General features: G+C 40.3%; 1 long non-coding RNA gene across 1 annotated transcript; it reads left to right on the top strand.

The window, feature by feature from the left end:
• Nucleotides 1-405: 405 nt before the first annotated feature.
• LOC122459647 lies at nt 406-13,651 on the top strand. Its single transcript, XR_006280469.1, has 3 exons — nt 406-416; nt 6,266-6,272; nt 13,518-13,651. It is a non-coding gene; the product is annotated as an uncharacterized LOC122459647 (long non-coding RNA).
• The last annotated feature ends 4,200 nt before the right edge of the window (nt 13,652-17,851 follow it).

Below are 17,851 nucleotides of genomic sequence, written 5' to 3'. Positions count from 1 at the left end.
AGTCAGAGCCTGATGAGATTTGTTTAATTCCCTGAATTCCCAGGGCTCTGTTCATTGCTGTCAAGCAGTATCCCAAACCCATGTAAAATTAATTTGATACAGACACACTAATGTGCCGCTCAAAAAATCACTCACAGTGACCAGTTATCTGGGCAAATAAGTCTTGACGTTATGAATGTTTACCAAATGTGAACACAGAAAGTGCTAGAGCATGGCCAAGGTGAATTCATTTTAAGTTTGAGTGAATATTCAGGAAATTTGCTGCTTTATGTTCTAGTCCTGACTCTCTCTATTCATTTGCAAAACGAGGACAAATATAGGAGCATTTCCTTAATGAGCTAATTTGCCAATGAAACCTACACTGTAACTCAGAAATAGCTTAAGTCATCAAGACTCCAGATAAGATTGTTTAAAGTGTAAATATCAATTGCTTCAAGGACAGGGGTTGTCTCTGCAATGGGCTGCCATGAGTCTGTAAAAGCATGAACATTTTAGTGATTTTCTGATCCAATTTTCTGATCCTATTTTCAGGGACTCAGAGGTTGGAATAATTGTGAAACTACAATCCTCCGGTTCTTTGTTGAGAAAACAATGCTCAGTAGGGGAAAGACAATTGCAGCAATATCATCTAGTAGTTGTACTTGGTTTTGTATTTTTAGTATTTGTATTTGTGTGTGTGTGTGTAGGGGTTTTGTGCTGGGAGAGCAACTGAGCCTGATTAGGGGGTGGGGCTTTGTGCTGAGAGAGCAGCTGAGCCCTGCCTAGGGGTGGGGCTTCTGACTAGGGGCCCTATAAAGGTAGCCAGCCAGTCAGACAGTGGCACAGACAGCTGCAGTGGCACAGGAGCTAGCAAACAGAGCTCTAAGCAGGGGAGTTTGGATTGTGGTGCTTGTTTGGGGTTTGCTTTTGCTGGGGGGGTGGTCTTTTTGGTGTGGCTTGTGTTTCCCAGATTAACAGGATTTAGGTGGGAAGGAGATGACAGATACAGAGGCAGCTGTGGGAGTGACTCCTGCAGTGAAAGACACATTGAGGATGACTGGATGTAGAAGCTGTGGTATGTACATGATCCTGGAGGGGGGAACCGGTAAGAGTTTTTTCTGCATGAAATGCTGTCTGATAGAGCTGATGGAGGAAAAGATCTGAGGTTTGGAGATGCAGGTGGAAAGTCTGGTTGAGTTTAGGAAGGGGTTTGAGCAGATGATGGAGCAAAGATATGAGGTATCGGAAGGGAAAAGCTCAGACTCACAGATGGAACCAGAGCTGGGGAATTTTGAGGAGAGACTGGATGAGGAAAGTGGTCAGTGGAAACATGTGACTCAAAGAACCAGGCAGAGAAAAAGACGGGCTAGTGAAGGAGAAATAGAGCTTAGGAACAGGTTTGCAGAGTTGGAAAATGAAGAAGGGGCTCAGCAGGTAGTCGCTGAAGGTGGAAGGGTAAGGAAGAAGAGAAGAGAGGCTAGCCCTATAGGAAAAGGGGAAGAGTCAAAGGAGACTACACCAAATATGAGCCCCAGGAGGATACAGGATGGGTTGAAGAAGATTGTAAGGGAAAATAGGAATGGAAAGAACTTGCAGCCAGAGAGAACAGGGGAGACACTGGAGAATAGCACTGTTACCAGGAAAAGGCAGGTCTATGTGATAGGGGACTCTTTATTGAGAAGAATAGACAGGCCTGTAACTAGAGCTGATCCAGAGAATAGAAGGGTGTGCTGTCTTCTGGGTGCTAAGATACGGGATGTAGACCTGAGGTTGAAAAGGATCCTAAAGGGAGCGGGAAAGAATCCCCTAATTATCCTTCATGTGGGAACAAATGATACGGCTAGATGCTCGCTGGAAAGTATTAAGGGAGACTATGCTAGGCTGGGGAAGATGCTTAAGGAAATTGAGGCTCAGGTGATCTTTAGCAGGATCCTTCCTCTTCCTAGAGAAGGGCAACAAAGGTGTGACAAGATTATGACTGTCAACAGATGGCTTAGGCAGTGGTCCTATAAGGAGGGCTTTGGGATGTATGGCCACTGGGAGGCATTCACGGACAGAGGTCAGTTCTCTCGGGATGGACTTCATCTCAGTAGGGAAGGAAATAGACTTCTAGGATGGAAGCTGGCACAACTAATTAACAGAGCTTTAAACTAGGAATTTGGTGGAGATGGTTGGGAGATGTCCAGAAAATCTCCACGCCAGATTTTAGCATTGAGAGGGAAGAAGATGAAGTAAGAATGGACACAGCCGTGGGTAGGAGAATGTATATAAGGAGTGAGGGCGGTGTGGATACTAGTCTAATAGGTTATACTGGATGTAGAATGACTGTGCCTAATAGGGTACAAAATGTGAGCGAGGCCAAACAGCAAAAATTAAGATGTTTGTACACCAATGCGAGGAGTCTAGGTAACAAAACGGAGGAACTAGAGCTACTGGTGCAGGAAGTGAAACCAGATATCATAGGGATAACAGAAACATGGTGGAATAGTAGTCATGACTGGACTACAGGTATTGAAGGGTATGTGCTGTTTAGGAAAGACAAAAACAAAGGTAAAGGGGGTGGAGTAGCATTTTATATCAATGATGAGGTAGAATGTAAAGAAATAAGAAGCGATGCAATGGATAAGACAGTCTGTCTGGGCAAAAATTACATTGGGGAAGAAAACTAGTAAAACCTCTCCTACGATAGTGCTTGGGGTGTGCTATAGACCTCCGGGATCTAATTTGGATATGGATAGAGCCCTTTTTAATGTCTTTAATACAGTAAATACTAATGGAAACTGCGTGATCATGGGAGACTTTAACTTCCCAGATACAGACTGGAGGACCAGTGCTAGTAATAATAATAGGGCTCAGATTTTCCTAGATGCGATAGCTGATGGATTCCTTCATCAAGTAGTTGCTGAACCGACTAGAGGGGATGCCATTTTAGATTTAATTCTGGTGAGTAGCGAGGACCTCATAGAAGAAATGGTTGTAGGGGACAATCTTGGCTCAAGTGCTCATGAGCTAATTCAGTTCAAACTAAATGGAAGGATTAACAAAAATAAATCTGCAACTAGGGTTTTTGATTTCAAAAGGGCTGACTTTCAAAAATTAAGGAAATTAGGGAAGTGGATTGGACTGAAGAATTTATGGATCTAAAGGTAGAGGAGGTCTGGGATTACTTTAAATCAAAGCTGCAGAAGCTATCGGAAGCCTGTATCCCAAGAAAGGGGAAAAAATTCATAGGAAGGAGTTGTAGACCAAGCTGGATGAGCAAGCATCTTAGAGAGGTGATTAAGAAGAAGCAGAAAGCATACAGGGAGTGGAAGATGGGAGGGATCAGCAAGGCAAGCTACCTAATTGAGGTCAGAACATGTAGGGATCAAGTGAGCCAGGCTAAAAGTCGAGTAGAGTTGGACCTTGCAAAGGGAATTAAAACCAATAGTAAAAGGTTCTATAGCCATATAAATAAGAAGAAAACTAAGAAGGAAGAAGTGGGGCCGCTTAACACTGAGGATGGAGTGGAGGTTAAAGATAATCTAGGCATGGCCCAATATCTAAACAAATACTTTGCCTCAGTCTTTAATAAGGCTAAAGAGGATCTTGGGGATAATGGTAGCATGACAAATGGGAAGGAGGATATAGAGGTAGATATTACCATATCAGAGGTAGAAGCGAAACTGAAACAGCTTAATGGGACTAAATCGGGGGGCCCAGATAATCTTCATCCAAGAATATTAAAGGAATTGGCACCTGAAATTGCAAGCCCATTAGCAAGAATTTTTAATGAATCTGTAAACTCAGGAGTAGTACCGAATGATTGGAGAATTGCTAATATAGTTCCTATTTTTAAGAAAGGAAAAAAGTGATCCGGGTAACTACAGGCCAGTTAGTTTGACGTCTGTAGTATGCAAGGTCCTGGAAAAAATTTTGAAGGAGAAATTAGTTAAGGATTTTGAAGTCAATGGTAAATGGGACAAAATACAACATGGTTTTACAAAAGGTAGATCGTGCCAAACCAACCTAATCTCCTTTTTTGAAAAGGTAACAGATTTTTTTTAGATAAAGGAAATGCAGTGGATCTAATTTACCTAGATTTCAGTAAGGCATTTGATACCGTGCCACATGGGGAATTATTAGTTAAATTGGAGAAGATGGGGATCAATATGAACATCAAAAGGTGGATAAGGAATTGGTTAAAGGGGAGACTGCAACGGGTCCTACTGAAAGGCAAACTGTCAAATTGGAGGGAGGTTACCAGTGGAGTTCCTCAGGGATCGGTTTTGGGACCAATCTTATATAATCTTTTTATTACTGACCTCGGCACAAACAGTGGGAGTGTGCTAATAAAGTTTGCAGATGATACAAAGTTGGGAGGTATTGCCAATTCGGAGAAGGATTGGGATATTATACAGGAGGATCTGGATGACCTTGTAAACTGGAGTAATAGTAATAGGATGAAATTTAATAGTGAGAAGTGTAAGGTTATGCATTTAGGGATTAATAACAAGAATTTTAGTTATAAATTGGGGACACATCAATTAGAAGTAACGGAAGAGGAGAAGGACCTTGGAGTATTGGTTGATCATAGGATGACTGAGCTGCCAATGTGATATGGCCATGAAAAAAGCTAATGCGGTTTTGGGATGCATCAGGAGAGGCATTTCCAGTAGGGATAAGGAGGTATTAGTACCGTTATACAAGGCACTGGTGAGACCTCACCTAGAATACTGTGTGCAGTTCTGGTCTCCCATGTTTAAAAAGGATGAATTCAAACTGGAGCAGGTACAGAGAAGGGCTACTAGGATGATCCGAGGAATGGAAAACTTGTCTTATGAAAGGAGACTTAAGGAGCTTGGCTTGTTTAGCCTAACTAAAAGAAGGTTGAGGGGAGATATGATTGCTCTCTATAAATATATCAGAGGGATAAATACAGGAGAGGGAGAGGAATTATTTAAGCTCAGCACCAATGTGGACACAAGAACAAATGGGTATAAACTGGCCACCAGGAAGTTTAGACTTGAAATCAGACGAAGGTTTTTAACCATCAGAGGAGTGAAGTTTTGGAATAACCTTCCAAGGGAAGCAGTGGGGGCAAAAGATCTATCTGGCTTTAAGATTCTACTCGATAAGTTTATGGAGGAGATGGTATGATGGGATAATGGGATTTTGGTAAGTAATTGATCTTTAAATATTCAGGGTAAATAGGCCAAATCCCCTGAGATGGGATATTAGATGGATGGGATCTGATTTACTATAGAAATTTCTTTCCTGGGTATCTGCCTGGTGAATCTTGCCCATATGCTCAGGGTTTAGCTGATTGCCATATTTGGGGTCGGGAAGGAATTTTCCTCCAGGGCAGATTGGAGAGGCCCTGGAGGTTTTTCGCCTTCCTCTGTAGCATGGGGCATGGTTGACTTGAGGGAGGCTTCTCTGCTCCTTGAAGTCTTTGAACCATGATTTAAGGACTTCAATAGCTCAGACATGGGTGAGGTTTTTCATAGGAGTGGGTGGGTGGGATTCTGTGGCCTGCGCTGTGCAGGAGGTCGGACTAGATGATCAGAATGGTCCCTTCTGACCTTAGTATCTATGAATCTATGTTCTCCTTTCATTCTGTGGCTACTATGAATGCAACTCTTCCATATACACAGACTGCATTAAGGACTCTTACATAACTCTTCTTCCCATGCTTCTGTTAAATTCCCTTCCCAGCAGCATGAGGAATTTTTAGTACACTGAAACATCTCTTCCACTAGAAAGAAATGTTTCTAGTTACATGGACATATAAATAAATAAATAAATAAATAGCATCAACATGTATACCCAACACACACCATGGAAATCACAAATTCTGAAAGTTACCTTTACAAGAACTGACAATACTTATACATGGGAGCTGATTTGGAAACCCTTTTGAAATGTCATGCTCCATAGGAATTTATGGTAATATGAAGAAATGGCTCCACATCATTCACACTTCAATAGAATATTAGTCACTTAAAACATTTTTCCTCCAATAATTCACGTTAATTATGGCCCAAATGTGATCACTGGTTCTTCTTTGCCATCAATCGCATATTCCCAAAACTTTTTGTACAACTTTTTTTTTTGTATTTTTTTTCTCTAGGCTATAGGAAGATAAAAATGGTCTTGTGGTTTAGGCTCTGGATTGAGATATGGGAAATCAGAGTATAATTCCAGGCATTGACACAGTCTTCTTCTTCTTCTGTGTGACTTGACCAGGGTTCAGGAAAGATCCACAAGAATGATTAAAGGATTAGAAAACATGACTTATAGTGAGATGCTCAGTGAGTCCAATCTATTTAGTTTAACAAAGAGAAAGCTAATGGTTGATTTGATCAGTCTGTAAGTGACTTCACAGGAAACAAATATTTGATAATGGGCTATTTAATCTAGCAAAAGTACAAGAACCAATGGGTTAGAAGTTGAAGCTAGATAAATTCAGACTGGCAATAAGGTCTTATGTATTTTTTTTTAACAGTGAGGGTTATCGGAACAACTGGAACAAGAAGGGTCATGGTGAATTCTCCATCACTAGCAATTTTAAAATCATAAATGGATGTTTTTCATAAAAGAGATTTAGTTCAAGGAGTTATCTTGGGGGAATTCTATGGCCTGTGTGACACAGGAGGTTAGACTGGATGATCACAATCATAGAATTACAGAACTGGAAGGGACCTCGAGAGGTCATCTAGTCTAGTCCCCTGCACTCATGGCAGGACTAAGTATTATCTACACCATCCCTGACAGGTGTTTGTCTCACCTGTTCTTAAAAATCTCCAAAGATGGGGATTCCACAACCTCCCTAGGCAATTTATTCCAGGGCTTAACCACCCTGACAGGAAGTTTTTCCTAACGTGCAACCTAAATCTCTTTTGCTACAATTTAAGCCCATTGCTTCTTGTCCTATCCTCAGAGTTTAAGAAGAACATTTTTCTACCTCCTCCTTGTAACAACTTTTTACGTACTTGAAAACTGTTATGTCCTCTGTCTTCTCTTTTCCAAACTAAACAAACCCAGTTTTTTCAATCTTCCCTCATAGGTCATGTTTTCTAGACCTTTCATCTCTTTTTTTTATAAACACAATGGTGCCTGTAGCCTCGGAATCTATGAAAAAGTTATAAAAGTTCATTCATTTCAATGCAATGGGTGAAGTGGCTTCATTATGTCCCCCATTTTGAATCTGTAACTTTTATGTGTTCTCTCTGTGTAAAGAATTACATTAATTGGTACCAAATCTCTCTTTTGCCCTCAGCGCCTATTTGTCTTTGCAGTTCAGTCTTCTTTTCTTTTTGTTAACTACTTCAATTTTGGCATTACCCACAAACATAATCATGGTTCAACCGATATCAAATAAATACCCAAGAAAGACAGACATGAAGTAGATTCACGGGGTACACAGAAAGGGTAGATTTTCAGGGTTTAATATGCCAAAAAATCTCCTGGAAACCCTAAAACAGTCCAGGGCTACACTTTAATTGTCAGAAAGCAACACTGACAGATTTTTCAGCACTGTGAGAGACAGCTCTGTGACTTACAAGTGATGCAAAGAGTACAGGCTGTGAACCACCGCCCCAGGGGATATTAATCAAAACCAACAAAAGCTTTGAAATATAGATTAGTAATGCCTGTTTAAAAGATTCTATTTAATTTTTCCAGCTATCCTTTAAAATTCATTCTGTCTTTGTAGAGATCATACTATCTCCCTTCCTTACTGAGTAGCTTTGGTATATGGGCATTTTCTGCTTATTGATCTTACTCCTCTTTACTTTTTAATTAGTCACATTGGCCTTTGCTTCCCCTTTTTCTCTTAAATCCTCACTGAATCAATTTCAATTAACGATAGGCTCAAGCCACGGAATTCTCTTCTGGATCTGGATGTTGATCAGCCCACACTTGGACTGTTTGAATCCAGGGTTTTGGCTCAGGCTCTTTAACTTAAGACAGAGTTTGAATGAATGAGTTAAGTATGTCTTACCTTTCTGCAAATGTAGGCTAAAAAAATGATTTAAGGTCATGGTTTGTGTATCTACACAGAAGTAGATGCAAAATATATTTTTGCCATGAGGCAATCTCACCACATATTTACAGTCACCATTAGCTGTTCAATCCCTCCAGCAATGTCCTGTGACAGGCTGCAGGAGCAATTTGATGTCCCCAGTAAATCAGGAGTTAAAATCTGGCTTCTGTGACTCCATACCCTTGCACAGATGTTCAGTGGAGAAGCAATAAGAATGGCTGCTGGGAAGCTAGAAAGAAAAGGATACATGGTCCAGGTTTCGAGGGTAAAGAGTGCTAGGTTGGACTCTGTGGTGAGGAGTGACTTCTGTTAGCTTGCTTTGAGTACCTCTTATAAAAATTTACTCAAAATAAGAGACCTCCTACTGCTATCATACTTATACTTATTCACTGGTTTACAAGGGTATTAAACTATTCTTAAACTGGATGGGTAAGCTATGAAATCTTATGAAGTTTGACAGTGATATATAGTAAAAAGAAAAGGAGTACTTGTGGCACCTTAGAGACTAACAAATTTATTTGAGCATAAGCTTTCGTGAGCTACAGCTCACTTCATCAGATGCATGTGTATTTCTGAGAGGAATTAAATCCCTATAAATTTACTTGTAGTGATTGTATCTTAATGGTAATACATGTAAAACAACATTTTACATGCCCTTAAATTCATGGAGAGGGACAATAATCAGAATTGTTGACTAATTTTATGAGAAATGTTGGAAAAATATAGACTGTCCTTTTACATCAGACTTAGAGATGGTCTTCTGAATATACTTATTTCATTGACATATGATGAGATTCACACAGTAGTCTCCAGTTTTCCTGGAAACCAAGTAGTATCAGGAATAGAAAACTAGTGCTCTTTTGACAAAAAGCTGTTTAAGGAACATGGCAGCCAATTTGGTAGATGCTAATTAGCAAAAGGTGTCCCGTTCATTTTAAGGAAAGAAAAGAAAGCTTTTGTTGAGGTGGTAATGTCATTTTTATGGCCAAAGCAAGTAGCATCTTCTGTTACACCCTGACTGCTTCCTTTTCAACCTAGATGATCACAGTGGTTCCTTCTGGCCTTGGAATGTAGGAATTTATGACTCTCAAGGACACAGGCATTTTCTTGTTGTTTCTACAGGTCTCAGTTTCTAAAGGTTCTGAGGTGGAAATAGCATGGGCAATCACACATTGCACACCTTTAGACAACACATTTGTGCCAAAATTTGGCATGATAATCTGGAATCATCTTCTTTTCAAACTGGATTATTTAAAATTCTACTTTTAGCAGTTTAGATTGTGTAGACACTAGTACAGGTGATCCCAGTTTTAGCAGCCTCTGAAAGAGAGCCAGGAATGGAGGCCAGAATCACTAAATCAGGCCTTCCTGAGAGGCAGTTATAGACTTTCAACTGGGCTCCCACAAATACCCTTTGCTTTCCACCTTGGTATGACAGCAGGTCAGGAAGAAATCAAAACGAGGAAAAGAAGAATATACTTGCATCCCAAGGCAAGACATTCAAAGAAAAAGATCAAAGGTAATTTTCCTGTTGCTACTGGGCATTGTTCTGGACAGCATTAGCCATGTGTCAGCCCAATCCACCATCTTGCCTCTGCCCAATCCTCCAGTTTACCTCCCTACATAGCCTTCAAACCCCGACAGGATGGGATGTTACTATTTTATATGCTGCCTTACAGCTGGATGCAAACCCCATCTTCAGAAGTTCTGTGATTGCCAATAAAAAGTCAGTTACCACAACAGCTAGGTGAATAACTCAAATTTCTATCTATTAAAAAATAAAAATAAAAAGGAGAGAATAGGAATAAATTGTTGTATTTTACATAGCTTTGTGGTAAAATGTTGATTGATTAATTGTGACTATCATACCAGAAGCTCCTTTATCTTTGACAAATTTTTGGCTAAATGTATGTATTGACTCCATTTAGAAAATGGCATGTAGCCAAGAAAATACTGAGTGATTTTCTTTTGACCTGTGGCTTGCCTACTGCATTTTAGGTAAATGACAGAGTTCAAGGCCAAGTTAGTGAATGGTAAGTGTTTTCTATTAAAGCACGATAATAGATTTGGAACATTTAGAAAACACACTGCAGGTTGTGTGGTTCAGTCTTTCATCCAGACCCTTTTTGATAGCATGTTCATTCATTGCCATTCTTTCAGTCATTCTTTGGAATATGTATTATTGCTTATCCTTGAATGTAAAATATTTATGGGCTGAACTTCAGTGCCTGGAACAGGAAGATCTGTAAAGCACGTACAGTGGAAAATTAGGTCTTTTGTTCACTCCATAGGAATGGCAATGGATGTGTGGCAGGATAATTTTGTCATTTTTAAAGGCCTACAATTAGCTGCCAGGAAATAGGATTTCTCAGATGTCATTGGTAGAATAAATCCAACACACACTGATCATAATGTTTCCTGATACTCCCACTCAGGTGGTGCTACTCCAAATCTCTGTCAATTCTGGTGCCTTAAAAACACTGTTCCATGTTAGCACCTTTCTGGTAAATAATATTTACAGAGATAAAAAGCTTTACAACAAACATAAAAATCACAAAAATAAGAATGAATAAGTGGGATGTGATTTTTTTATTTTAGGCTGGTTAACTGGAGGATGTGAGAAATGTACAATCTGCCTTTCAAATTTACATGAAAGCTGAGCCCAGTTTTTGGGCCACTGAACTGATTGGAAAACTACAGAAGAGAAATTAAATGGGTTTTATCCATCCCACATCTTGTGACAATGTTGTCTTGCTCAAGCAGCTTTTACCTACATATAGTGTTTGAAATTCAACAGAAGCAAGGTCATTTTCACAAACACCAGGTGTTGCACTTATTCAGGGTCTGGCCTAGAATGACAATGATCCATCATGATCTATGATGCACTAAACTTCTTTGCACATGGCCTCCAAATTGGGAAGTATGCAACATATAGCATTTGCTAGCTACAGGGCAAAAGACACCACTAAGAACACTTACAGTGCAAGTTCCTCACTGTAGTACAGATTCTGTATATTCTTCACAATATACCCCTTACTTCCTTTGGTTTTGTTTTTTTAAATGGTGCCCACTTTAGGTAAAAGCATGGGTCAATTTTTTTCTAACAGATAGTTTTATTGATTTTTAAATGCATTGATTTACACAAGTGTAATAGCAACAACAGCATATGGGCCATCACTACTCATGCAAAGATCAGAGGGTAAATTGGTTAAGGTCAATAAATCATTTTAACTCTGTGCCTCAGCTTACAAGTCTGTGAAATGGGGATAATACCTGCCTATCTTTGTATGCAAGGCTCAATTCATAAAGGGCCAGATTCAGCCACCCTTACTACTGTAGAATAGTACATTTCCCATTGATCCCAACTGAGGTGTAAGATAGTATGCTCATTGTGAGGAAGGGTGGCAGAATCTGGCTCTAGGATTTGTACAAAAATTTGAGCCTTGAAAGGAAGGCATTACAGAAATGTGACAAATATTAACAATTCAGTAACCTATGTTAAAACAATACTGAGGTTGCAAAGTGAAACATAATTGCTGGCATGATTAAGTTACAGTTCCATGCACAACATTAATTCCACCCTCTTCTGCATACACATTATGACCTGGATATGTTGTTCAATGCTATATTCAAATACTATAGTATATCACTGTCATGGTTCCCAGGCAACCTGCACTTCTGACCCCACCTGGTCCCTGAGTGCATGCCCTCTCAGATCTCAGGCCTTGAGCTATACAGTCTCTGAATATAGAATCAGGCTATTCTTCCTGTGGAGAATGAGGGAGATACTGGTGGTTTTTGTTTTGTTTTTTTTCAAAAATAGAATGTGCACCTTAGTTTGTCTTATGATATTAACCTGCCTGGCTGCATAGAGTTAAATCAAAGGAAGCTGGAAGAGGGAAACCAACAATAGAAAAGATAAGGAACCGTCAGAGAGAATACCCAGGGTCCTTGGACACCCCATCGTCTCAGGCATTGGCACTCTAACAGCAGGATTGTCTGGCTATGTGGACTCTCTCCTCAGGCCTTATACTCCCAGCTATCTTCGAGACACCACTGACTTCCTGAGGAAACTACAATCCATCGGTGATCTTCCTGAAAACATCCTGGCCACTATGGATGTAGAAGCCCTCTAAACCAACATTCCACACAAAGATGGACTACAAGCTATCAGGAACAGTATCCCCAATAATGTTACAGCAAACCTGGTGGCTGAACTTTGTGACTTTGTCCTCACCCATAACTATTTCACATTTGGGGACAATGTATACCTTCAAATCAGCGGCACTGCTATGGGTACCTGCATGGCCCCACAATATGCCAACATTTTTATGGCTGACTTAGAGCAATGGTTCCTTAGCTCTCATCCCCTTACGCCCCTACTCTACTTGTGCTACATTGATGACATCTTCATTGTCTGGACCCATGGAAAAGAAGCCCTTGAGGAATTCCACCATGATTTCAACAATTTCCATCCCACCATCAACCTCAGCCTAGACCAATCCACACAAGCGGTCCATTTCCAGGACACTACTGTGCTAATAAGCGATAGTCACATAAACACCACCCTATACTGGAAACTTACTGACTGCTGTACTTACCTACATGTCTCCAGCTTCCATCCAGGACAGACCACACGATCCATTGTCTACAGCCAAGCTCTAAAGATACAACCACATTTGCTCCAATCCCTCAGACAGAGACACACACTTACAGGATCTCTATCAAGCATTCTTAAAACTACAGTACCCACCTGCTGAAGTGAAAAAACAGATTGACAGAGCCAGAAGAGTACCCAGAACTCGCCTACTACAGGACAGGCCCAACAAAGAAAACAACAGAATGCCACTAGCTGTCACCTTCAGCCCCCAACCAAAACCTCTCCAGCGCAACAAAGATCTACAACCTATCTTGAAAGATGATCCCTCACTCTCACAGATATTGGGAGACAGACCAGTCCTCACTTACAGACAGCCCCCCCAACCTGAAGCAAATACTCACCCCAACCAGCTCACCAGCAACCACACACCCCACACAATAAAAACAGTAACCCAGGAACCTATCCTTGCAACAAAGCCTGATGCCAACTCTGTCCACATACCTATTCAAGTGACACCATTATAGGACCTAATCACATCAGCCACAATATCAGGTGCTCCTTCACGTGCACATCTATCAATGTGATATATGCTATCATGAGCCAGCAATGCCCCTCCACCATGTACATTGGTCAGACCAGACAGTCTCTACGCAACAGAATAAATGGACACAAATCTGACATCAGGAATCATAACATTCAGAAACCAGTAGGAGAACACTTCAATCTCTCTAGTCACTCAGTAACAGACTTAAAGGTTGCAATTTTGCAACAGAAAAGCTTCGAAAACAGACTCCAATGAGAAACTGCTGAACTTGAATTAATTTGCAAACTAGATACCATTAATTTGAGCTTGAGTAGAGACTGGGAGTGACTGGGTCATTAAACAAATTTAATCTGTTTCCCCATGTTAAGTATCTTGTCAACTGTCTGAAATGGGCCATTTTGATTATCACTAAATTTTTTTTCTCCTGCTGATAATTCATCTTAATGAATTAGCATCTTAGAGTTGGTAAGGCAACTTCCACCTTTTCGTGTTCTCTCTCTGTGTGTGTGTGTGTGTGTGTGTGTGTGTGTGTGTGTGTGTGTGTGTGATCTTCTTACTATATGTTCCATTCTATGCATTTGGTGAAGTGGGCTGTAGCCCACAAAAGCTTATGCTCAAATAAATTGGTAAGTCTCTAAGGTGCCATAAGTACTCCTGTTTTTTTTTAAGGGTCCTTGAGGAAACAATGGGGAAGCTATTGACTGAGGAATACCACCAGCCAGGTTCCAGCTAATCAGGCAAGGTTTTCTATTCCAGACCTAAACCTAGGATCAGAGAGGATGCTAAAACCTCAAAGATGTTAGCCCTGAGAAGGATGGGGGGTTAAGTAGGCTGACAGAAGCTGCTCAGGAAGTCTGTCAGAACTGACAGGATGCAATGGGATCCACAGAAAGCAGCAGGACAGTTCAAAATGAAAGATACAGATGTTTCACTTCAAAATGACTTTTTGTTTCTAAATTTCCTTCAATTTTATTAAACAACCATTTTCAAATGGTAAAAATGGAAGCTTCAAAAACAAAATTTGTTTCAATTTTGTGTGTGGGGGAAAAAAAAATGGGGGTCAAAATGCCTTTTTTTTTTTTTTTTTAACTTTTTGATTTGCCAAAAATTTCATTTTTGGTCTGACCTAAAAGAGGTGTGTTTTTTTTTTTTTTTTCAGAACTGCCAGCAAAGAAAAACAATTGTTGTTTGTGCAGCTCTACTAACTAGCAATATTGTTGACAGCTTGAAATGGAGGAAGAAAGGGATTGTAATTTCAGACACAGTAGCACTGGTGTTTGCAGAAGTGCTTTTTCTCAGTCTGTACTGTACATACAGAGCCATTGTGTTTGTATGAAGTCTGGAAAGACTGTCATGTATTGCTGCTGTTCAATAGTCTGGCCTGGCTTCCTTCCCTGCCCCCTAGCCAACCTTCTTCTCCTGTTTACCCCTTACGTTTGGTGCCATGAGAAGTACCATTCTGCAGTGGTTATGCTGCTTGCAATGAGCCAGTTCATCACTGTTACTACATTTGCTCACATTTTGAGTTACACAGGGGAAAATTAGAAAGAAGACAGTAGCAGAATCTAGTAACAACAAATAGCTTCTCACAGGAGAAAACCCTCAGGATAGAGTTGTCTCTAAGGTGCCAAAAGTACTGCTTTTCTTTTCAATCCACAGGTATTCACAGAGTTTAAGGTCAGAAGAGACCACTAGATTTTTTTTTCTGACCTCCTGTATATATCACAGGCTATTAAATTTCATCCAGTCACCCCATAGTGAACCCGATAACTTGTGTTTGATTAAAGCATACCTGTCTAAAAGGCATCCAGTCTTGGTATGAAGACAAAAAGCAATGGGGAATCCACCACTTCCCTTGGTAATTTGTTAATGACCCTCACCGTTGAAAAATTGTATTTTTATTTCTACTTTGAATTTGTCTGGCTATAGTTTCTTGTTATTCCTTTCTCTGCTAGATTAAAGAGCCTTTTAGTACCTGGTATATTCTCCCCAGGGAGGTACTGTAATCAAGTCACCTCTCTGATTTTTTGGGGGGGCTAAACAGATTGAGCTCTAAGTCTCTCACTGTAAGCATTAGCTAAAGCCCTTGAATCATTTATGTGGGTCTTTGCTGCACCCTCTCCAGTTTTTCCAACATCACTTTTAAAATGAGGATACCAGAACTGTACGCAGTATTCCAGTACTGGTCTCATCAATGCCATATACAAAGATAAAATCACCCTATTCCTACTCACTATGCCTTTGTTTATACATAGTCCCTTTTTGCCTCAGTATTGCTTCTGTTCAGTTGTTTGTTCACTATGAAATCCTTTTAAAAAATCACTGCATTCCATGATACATTGCCCCATTCTGTAGGTATGGCCTGCATTCCATGATACATTGCCCCATTCTGTAGGTATGGCCTGCATTCCTTGTTCGTAGGTGTATAACTTTGCATATGGCGGTCTTAAAATTCACATTTTGTTTGAATGGACTGTTTACCAAGTGATCCAGATCACTCTATAAGGCTGTTCTCATCATTATTTACCACTTGGCGAATCTTTGTGACAACTGCAGATGTTATCAATGGTGATATTATATGTACTCCCAGATCATTAATTAAAATGTTGAACAACACTGGGTCTAGAACATATCCCTGCAGAGCCCCAATAGAAACACCTTCATGCAATGATGATTCCCACTGACAACTACTTCTAGAGCTCTGTCAGTTAGTCATTTCTTAGTCCATTTAACACATACTCTACTGACATTGTATAGTGCTTATTTTTAATCAGCTTGTCCTGCAATACTGAATCAAACACCTTACAAAAATCTAAGTATATTACATCTACGCAGTTCTCCATTATCAACCAAACTTGTAATATCAAAGAATGAAAACAGTTTTGTTCAATATCTATTTTTAAAAAAACAATTTGACTGGCATTAATTATATTCCTATCCATTAATTCTTTATGAATTGAATCCTGTATCTCATTGTCTATTATTATACCCAGGACTGAGGTCAGGCCAACTATCCTATAGCTACGTACATCATCCCACTTGCCCTTTTTTAATAGTGGCACAACACTACACTCTTTCATTCTTCTGGAATTTCCCCAGTGTTCCATGATTTATTAAAAATTAACAGTGGTCTTAGAAATCTCCTCAGTCAACTCTTTTAGGACTCCTGAGTGTAAGTTATTGGGGCCTGCTGATTGAAAAATGTTTATCCCTGGCAGATATTGTTTCACATTCTCTTTAACTTCCCTAGTATGGCCCCTAGGACCCTGGATGGGGCCCCTGAACTCCTCCCCCTAGGTGCTCCTGGCACGGCACCTGAACCATGCCAGGAACCCCTGACATGATCTCTGTGGCCTGGAAAGGGGCCCCTGACCCACTTGCGGGGGTCTTTATTCGTTTTGCCTTTCTATCTGCTATCACTGAACCCATTGTTCCAAGGGAGGTGCCAATTAAGATCAAATCACACATAGCAACATTATAAAGAGATAGTCTCTAACCCTCCAGCCCTACCGCAGAAGAGCAGAGCAGCACCAACACACGGCCACATTGTGTGTATAGAGCACCTAACCACACTGTGGGTGGTGAGCAGTTAGCCCTCCACAGTAGAAGACACTGTCAATCATAGCACCTCCCCCAAGCTCTTTGACAGAGACATGCTACTACTACATCTTTTGCGGGTGCGCAGAATTCACACACCCCTGTGGCCACTCTGCTACCAGGTGCAGGGTAGGCCTTGGTCCTGAGTTCTCCTTGCCTTTCTGGGGTGCCTAATGCAACCCAAACAACTAAACCCCTTTTTATTGCTTTTTCCTCTGACTATCACCAGCCATTGTATTACTATTACTCCAAACACAATTTGGGTACAGAGATGGGAAAGAAAAAAAACACGCCCCTGCTTTCTGGAGCCCAGCAGTGCTGTTCTCTCAGCCAGAGTTTATCAGAGAGACACTCCGACATTCAAACACTTGATGCCACAATATTCACATTCAGATTCTTCAGTCAGGCACCTTAGTAGTGATTCTGATTATCAGATGTGTGGAGCATTCATAACTCTCATTGACATCAGGGGACCAGGATCTGGCCCTTAATTACCAGTTGGCAGCCAATAGCTGAGTCAAGCCAGTCTAAATCTTTTAATACTTTTAATAAAAATTAAAATAATCTTTTAATTTTAATACAAATCTAATACATGTACAGTAGAAAGGTCAAGCAAAGCAGAGTAGATGTACATTCAGTTACAACAAGTGGTCCCTCTGGTTCCCTGCAAATCGTTATACAAGTGGTTTCACATCACACAGAGATATCATTTGGTCTCATGTCAATAGAAAACACAATATTATTTGGAATGAATAATTATTTTTAATGACAACAGAATCTCATTACTAGAGGCCCAAAAATTAACATGACCCTTCTTTCAAAGCACAAGAGTATTTAACTAGATTTGGCTTATTTAGCAATGGAAGCCCGTAAATTTCTACAATTAGTGCACAATGATTCAGCAAGCATGATACTGAATAGATTGAGGTTCTCCCATTTCACCTTGTTCTTCAGGTGGACCTATATCCCCTTTCAGTCTCCAGCACCATCTCCTTTTCCAGCTTCCGACTAAGTCATTCAGAGAAGAAAACTGTAGTATTTAGGTTATGCCTGAGGGGGCCACATGTGCCATTAGCAACACAGTGGTGAGATTACATTTAATCAT

The sequence above is a fragment of the Dermochelys coriacea genome, chromosome 3 (genome assembly GCF_009764565.3).
Source record: "Dermochelys coriacea isolate rDerCor1 chromosome 3, rDerCor1.pri.v4, whole genome shotgun sequence".
NCBI classification, from domain to species: Eukaryota; Metazoa; Chordata; order Testudines; family Dermochelyidae; genus Dermochelys; species Dermochelys coriacea.
This window is presented reverse-complemented; position numbering and strand designations above follow the sequence as displayed.